The sequence below is a fragment of the Salvelinus sp. IW2-2015 genome, linkage group LG4q.1:29 (assembly GCF_002910315.2).
Source record: "Salvelinus sp. IW2-2015 linkage group LG4q.1:29, ASM291031v2, whole genome shotgun sequence".
NCBI lineage: Eukaryota > Metazoa > Chordata > Actinopteri > Salmoniformes > Salmonidae > Salvelinus > Salvelinus sp. IW2-2015.
Genome location: NC_036842.1, coordinates 34,016,396 through 34,023,386, shown reverse-complemented (window position 1 = coordinate 34,023,386; position 6,991 = coordinate 34,016,396). Strand labels below are relative to the sequence as shown.

The following is a 6,991-nucleotide window of genomic DNA, read 5'->3' as shown; positions in this document are numbered from 1 at the left end:
TGGTATATTTTATTTTACTCATTGGATTATTATGTGCCTTCCATTGTATTTCATTGATATACAATATCAATAAGGTATAATGTTGACACTAGATCAAGCCGTAGTTAGTACAAAGTTTACACTGTTTGGCCATACATGATTAGTCTGAACCACTTTAGTGGGTCGTAGATTTAGCCTGCAGATGGGACTTACATTAAGGCTGGGGAGTTGTGAGGAGTTGTGAGGCTGGTGTGTTCTGGGCTTGTGGAGTTCAGTAGTTTCTGTGCAGAAATCGTCCTGTGCGGTCCGCTTTGCCCATGGCTAGAAATGAAAATGATGACACACATGCAGTCAGTAATGAGGTTATCGTGATACAAGTTTGTTATTTTCAATCCTAGAAAAGCTCATAGGCCTATATGTCAAAATGATGATTTTAAATCACTGGAGTTTTGACTATGAGGGTGGTGAGAGAAAAGAGATTCTAACCATTCTTATGATGAGCCTTGGGAAGGAGAACTTTCCCATAGTTCCTTCAATTACAGTAATCCTGAAAAAGGTACAATATGGCTTCAAAATATGATTATATTATTTAAATCATCTAAATTAAATTGTGTCACAAAGTAGGCCTTTTCACACTAAATCACAAGTGGTCACAACTACTTACCAATCACTTCAAAAATAACCATAAAAAATATAGAAATGATTTTGACCCTGAATTGAACTTGTAAGTGTTGCCGTAATGTGACAGTAACGCTATKGCAAACCATTTAGGCTGTCATCATATCAGAAYACAATCATTTATGACATCACAATTGTGATGTAATGTGGTGCCATGGGAGACCACACCCCCCCTGACAGACAGCAAACACCAGAGCCACATAGGCCTGTTAACCAATTAATCCAGTTCTATGTTTGAAATACAGTATATTTAGTACTAGTAAGCTCATAAACATAGTAAAAACCACACTGTAGCAATGTGTATCACTTCACAGCTACTGTCCGTAATGCATCATGAGTGGGTGTCCTCTGATAGCCAGGATGTCTCTAGGACTGTGTCCTAAAATGGCACCCTATTATCTACGTAGTGTACTACAATAGAGTGCCATTTGGGATACATGGGACTATGTAAAAATGACCTTTGTTCGTCCACACGATCAGTTTTGTGTTGATATTAAATATTTTTTGCTAAGTGAACATTCTGGGACAACAAGAAAAAAATGTATTCATAAGTTTAAAAAATTACACATTGTAATTTCAAAGTAGATTCCATGGTAACTCTTGTTGTACCCCCCCTGAAATCAAGGGTTCTTTAGAAACTATACTACAATACATTTAGAAAATGAACACTTGAACAACTGTTGAGTGGTTGATAATCATCATTGTACATCCCTTTAGAAGCATGGACTTTGATGCATATTATGATTGTTTTTATTTCCTATATATATATATATAATTGTTTTTATTTCCTGAGGGGTCTCCTGTGTGTATTTGGGCCCGAAAAGACCACTTTCTTTCAAATGCACTAGTGCAATCATTGTAGTCCTCTACTGCATGCTTCAGAGAACCAGTATGCCTATGCAATAGAATATTATTACAAAAACGACATGGTGGCCAATTGAATGTATAATTGCAACATTACAGATTTTTTACACACTTATTTAATGAGTTTTAAAAAAAAAAATTCTGAAGGAAGAGATGTCAGTGTTCTCGCACATATGAACGTGAACATCTTATTGTTTTGTAAAGCAGGTGGACTGGGGAGACTCAGTATTGTTCAACAGTTGAGGGAAACTGATAGGCTGATTGTGAAGAAGGTGGATTATATGGTGTTTATCGCGCATGTGATTAATTGTAATGCACAAACGAACTAAAAAACTGGACATAGTAGTATCTGCGGCTGAAAGGTTTTTGGGTTTCAAGGTCTACACTGCTCAGTGCAAATAATACTGTCCGAAGATGCTCTTTCTTTCTGTCCCCGGTGCCTGTAGGGATAGGCGTTGGCAGTTGAATCGGAATAAAGGAGTACATCGAGTTTTGTTTTTGTTCAGTTTTATTTTGTTAATTGTTTGGCCAGATATACAGCCAAAACAGTAGGTGGCGGCATGCACCAATAGAATTTGTTTGCGGACCGCCATAATATCAAAGAAGAAGTCCCCGTACAGCAATTTGTGGTCTGCCATATAACTTTCAAGAAGGAAGCTTTCTAAACAAGCGACGATAAGCCTGCTATTAATCGACAAATTGGCCCGATATGACTGCTATCAAACCATTCGAGATGGAGCGTCCAAGACACCGTCCGTTTCTGATTGGTGTTAGCGGAGGAACTGCCAGTGGCAAGGTAGGTAACTAATAATTAGTGTACCGTATCTAGCTGTATGGGTTAGTAAGAGCCAGTTTATGCTTGATCCAAAAATGTGGTCGGGGGCGCCGTATTGATGGTGTGACGCAATCGCGGAGCCTCTGGAGGCACGTAGAGGCCAAATTGAGCTCTGTACCGCATCGCTTTGCGTCTCTCAAATGTTGTAATAATGCTGAAGGAGTCGTATTGCTCCACATTGACATTATTGAGGGCGGAAGGTCCTGTGTAAACACAAACTCACTTTAACTTCTTCACATCAGCTCTGCGAAGCGCAAGAATAATTAATGCCTTGACTTCTGTAGAGGCCATATCACCGTAAATGCTGCACGGCCATTGCAGATAACAAATTGACCATCAAACGCCTAGGTCGTTAGGTCGTGTCAACAACCAGTAACATTAGTCTCAAACGTTAGCTTTCGTTTCCCCGCGAACTGAGAGCAGACACGCCCCTGTACCAAGACGTGCGTCTATTTTCATTCATTTAAGGCACTTAAAGTTAGCTAGCTAACGTTAATGGTATGCAGCTAACTAGTTCGAATTATTGCGCCTTAGCTTGGTTGTCATGCAGGAATAGGATAACTCTTGATGTGATGTGACATCGCTAATGAGATGGGGTTGTCAGGATGTCTCTTGCCACCAATTCAACTAGTGTCTTGTTTTCTGTCTGAGATTATTTTGAAATGTGCCAACTACCGCTCTCTGCTCCAACCTCATCAAACTGAAAATATGCCAAATGTCAATACATTTTCTGCGTGTGACAGGTCTTTCACATGGCATATTACACACACTTCATGGAAACTACTCACAACTTGAAATACACAACCCCTTTCTATGTGATAGATTTAGGTAAATTGTGCTAATCTAGGAAATAATAAACCTGTCTGTTTTTTAGTCTACCGTATGTGCCAAAATCATGGAGTTACTGGGCCAGAACAAGGTGGACCATCATCAGAGGAAAGTTGCTATCGTCAGCCAAGACAGTTTCTACAGAGTCTTGACACTTGACCAGAAGGCCAAGGCACTCAAGGGCCAGTACAACTTTGACCACCCAGGTAGGGGTGGCAGGTAGCTTAGCGGTTAAGAGTGTTAGACCGAAAGGTTGCTGGTTCGAATTCCTGAATTGCTCCTGTAAGTCGTTCTTGATAAGAGCGTCTGCTAAATGACTAAAACTTAAATGTAAAATGTACTACAGGCCTGTATGAATATTGTAATAATATAAGTATTGTAATACATAAGCTCTCCATCAGTCACTTAGATAACGTGGATTTAGTTCATCATAGTGGTTAATTAATCTTAGCTAGAATTATAAATAGCTAATGTTCTGGCCGAACAGTGTAATTGAGTTAATAACCTTGAAATGTTTATTACAGACGCTTTTGACAACGAGTTGATGTACCAAACCCTGAAGGATATTGTGGAGGGGAGTGTGGTGGAGGTGCCAACATATGACTTTGTCACGCATTCCAGGTGAGAAGGAAACATTCCATCCAGACCCAGTGTAACAGAGTTAGAAATCCCATTCTTGAATTCAGACAGACGGGATAAAAAAATGCCCACATTCCACAGAGCCCAGATAGATGACCCTTGACTGAAAAGAAAAACCAAAATAACTAGGTGTATTCATTAGTCTGATTTCATTGCATTAGTCCATTGCAAAATGTTTTAGCGTTTACTCCAAATGAAAGCGTTTACTCCAAATGGAAAACTTTGTGCAATAAAAACAATTTTAATTCAGATAGGTCTTTCCCCTTTTTGTTTAGTCTGTGTACCGTTTGGTTCCTAAAGTAAACGGTTACTGTTGCAAAAGACCAAATGTTTTGCAATGGAATCAGACTAATGAATACAGTCCTGCTACAGAGTGCCTCTGTCTGAGTTGTCAGCTGCAATCTCTTACATGTTTTCTGACACACTGCACACTAGGGCAGTTCCCGAGTAAAACAAATCTTGGTCGACAGAGTCGTCTGTTCTTTCGACCAATCAATTGGTCGATATTTTAAAATATGTATTTTTCCTTAGATAGACGCACCCTATGTTTGAATAAAGTAAACTATATGTAGGCTGTAGGCTATTTTGCGCAGGGGGTAAGAAATAATCAGGCAGGCCTATATTGTGACGTTTCCACCGATCAGAGGATGACATTTTCTTTTGCCTTTCATGCTGAGTGGTTATCTCAATGGATGTTAAAACAGACTTCATTTACTTTCTGTTTGAGGTGAAGAAAAAAATACTTTGAGAAGCTCCACAGTGATGGTGAGTTAAGACAATCAGAAATAGTATCAGATCCCTAAATAGGCACATTTATAGGCCTACATTTGCGTGCAGGCCAGGTAGCCTAGGCCTACTTCTGAGTTACCAGGTGCATGTCCTTACTCAAGATTGACAGGAGCACTCCAAACAAAAGACAATGAATAAATTGACAACTCAGAAATAAACCTAGGTTGTGCACTCTGTAAACAACGTGTCCACTCCTACAATGACAACGCTAAGACTGTAATAATAATATATTGAATGCATTAACAAAAAAACAGCTTTAGCAGAAACTACCAAAAACAAACATTGTAATTATAAATGATGGGAATTAACGGTAAATGTACTACTGGTGATACTGGTGTGCCATCCCTGTGGTCTCCAATGGATTAGTCCACTGAGACAGGTGTGTATCAGACAGGTGTCGTGTGCCATATATTTAAAAAATGTATTTGCCACTGCTCTACAAAAAAATATATACAGCCAATCAATCACCAAGTCGACTAAATGGGGTCAGCCCCACTTTACGCACTGCCCAGACTACAGACTCAAGCTATTTGTATTTTTTTCCTCCTTTTCTAACCAATTTCAATCTTGTCTCATCGCTGCAACTCCCCAATGGGCTCCGAAACATGGCCCGCCAAACCACGTTTCTTAACACCCCCCGCTTAAACCGGAAGCCAGCCGCACCAATGTGTCGGAGGAAACACCATTCACCTGACGACTGGGTCAGCCCGCAGGCGCCCGGCCCGCCACAAGGAGTCGCTAGAGCGGAACCTGGGTCTGTAGTGATGCCTCTAGCGCCACTCGGGAGCCTTCTTTGTATTTCTTAAGCTTCACTTTAGTTTTCGCTGGGGAAGAGTACCCTACTACTCTGGCTTATTTGGCTCAAGGGTGTGAACTAACCGCAAACAGCCGTTCATCATCCTGATGTGTGCAGCCTCAGACATGTCATTGTATTTGCAGATGAACTAACACATGCCAATCATGCATTCAGGTGACAGTTAGTCTGTCTATAGAATACCTCTGTGTACTATACATTTGGTGCTTAATGTGTGTGTACGTGTGTTCCAGGCTGCAGGACAGGATCACGGTGTACCCGGCTGATGTGGTTCTGTTTGAGGGCATTCTGGTATTCTACTCTCAGGAAGTGAGGGACATGTTTCACATGAAGCTCTTCGTGGACACTGACTCTGATGTCAGGCTTTCCCACAGAGGTACTACTGACAAACACAACTAACTCTTAACAAGGGGATGCACCAACTATGCATACACACATTTTTCTCTAGCATATTTGATGTATATACTGAATTGTCACATTTGTCTAGGTCCTGACCTGGTTGTGATTGTTGTCTTGGTCCTGACCTGGTTGTGGTTGTTGTCTTGGTCCTGACCTGGTTGTGGTTGTTGTCTTGGTCCTAACCTGGTTGTGGTTGTTGTCTTGGTCCTGACCTGGTTGTGGTTGTTGTCTTGGTCCTGACCTGGTTGTGGTTGTTGTCTTGGTCCTGACCTGGTTGGTTGTAGTCGGGTCCTGACCTGGTTGTGATTTTGCCTCAGTTCTGCGGGACATGAAGAGGGACAGAGAACCTGGAGCAGATCCTTAACCAGTAACACCCGTTCGTTCAAGCCAGCCTTCGAGGAGTTCTGTTTACCTGTAAATGTCCAGCAGAGCCACACACCGATACCATAGACGATGATAACAGATTAATGGACACTTCATTCTTTATGAATAGGGCTAATTATGGACACTTAAAAGACCACCATTAACACTGTGACTAATTTGCACATGTATATCTGTTCTAAAATGCAGTCTTTGGAAAGCATTAGCTACCAAATTTACATTGAGTTATTTTTCCCCAAGACCAAGAAAATGCAGATGTGATTATTCCTAGAGGAGTTGACAACCATGGGAAGTTATAGCACTGATGAAGCTATTAGACTCTCTCCATATCCCTCTCTCTCTCTCCATATCCCTCTTATTATCTGCCTCTCATTCTCAGTGGCCATCAACCTCATCGGCAGCCATCCAGGACATTCCGGGAATGGGGACCTCTGTGAAGGCAGCATGGAGCGAGTGGTGAACGGCCACAGCCGTGGCTTCAAGCGGGCCTTCTCGCGAGCAGGGGGACCTGGACAACGCACCTCCAACCTCCCCTAGGAAGAGGTCCTACCGGCAGCCGAGCAGTCGCCCCCACTGAGGCAGCCATCTCTGTGCGTGTTTACTCTGAACTGACAGTCTACTTCTATTATACACTTCCTAATATGAGTTGCACCCCCTTTTGCTCTCAGAAACAGCCCAATTCATTGAGCATGGACTCTACAAGTTTGTAAGCATCACAGGATGCGTGGCCCATTTGACTTCCAATGCTTCCTACAGTTGCGCCAAAATTGGCTGGATGTCCTTTT

General features: G+C 41.7%; 1 pseudogene; it reads left to right on the top strand.

Moving 5' to 3' along the window:
* The first annotated feature begins 2,106 nt into the window (after positions 1-2,106).
* On the top strand, positions 2,107-6,783 carry LOC111961119 (uridine-cytidine kinase 1-like; annotated as a pseudogene).
* The last annotated feature ends 208 nt before the right edge of the window (positions 6,784-6,991 follow it).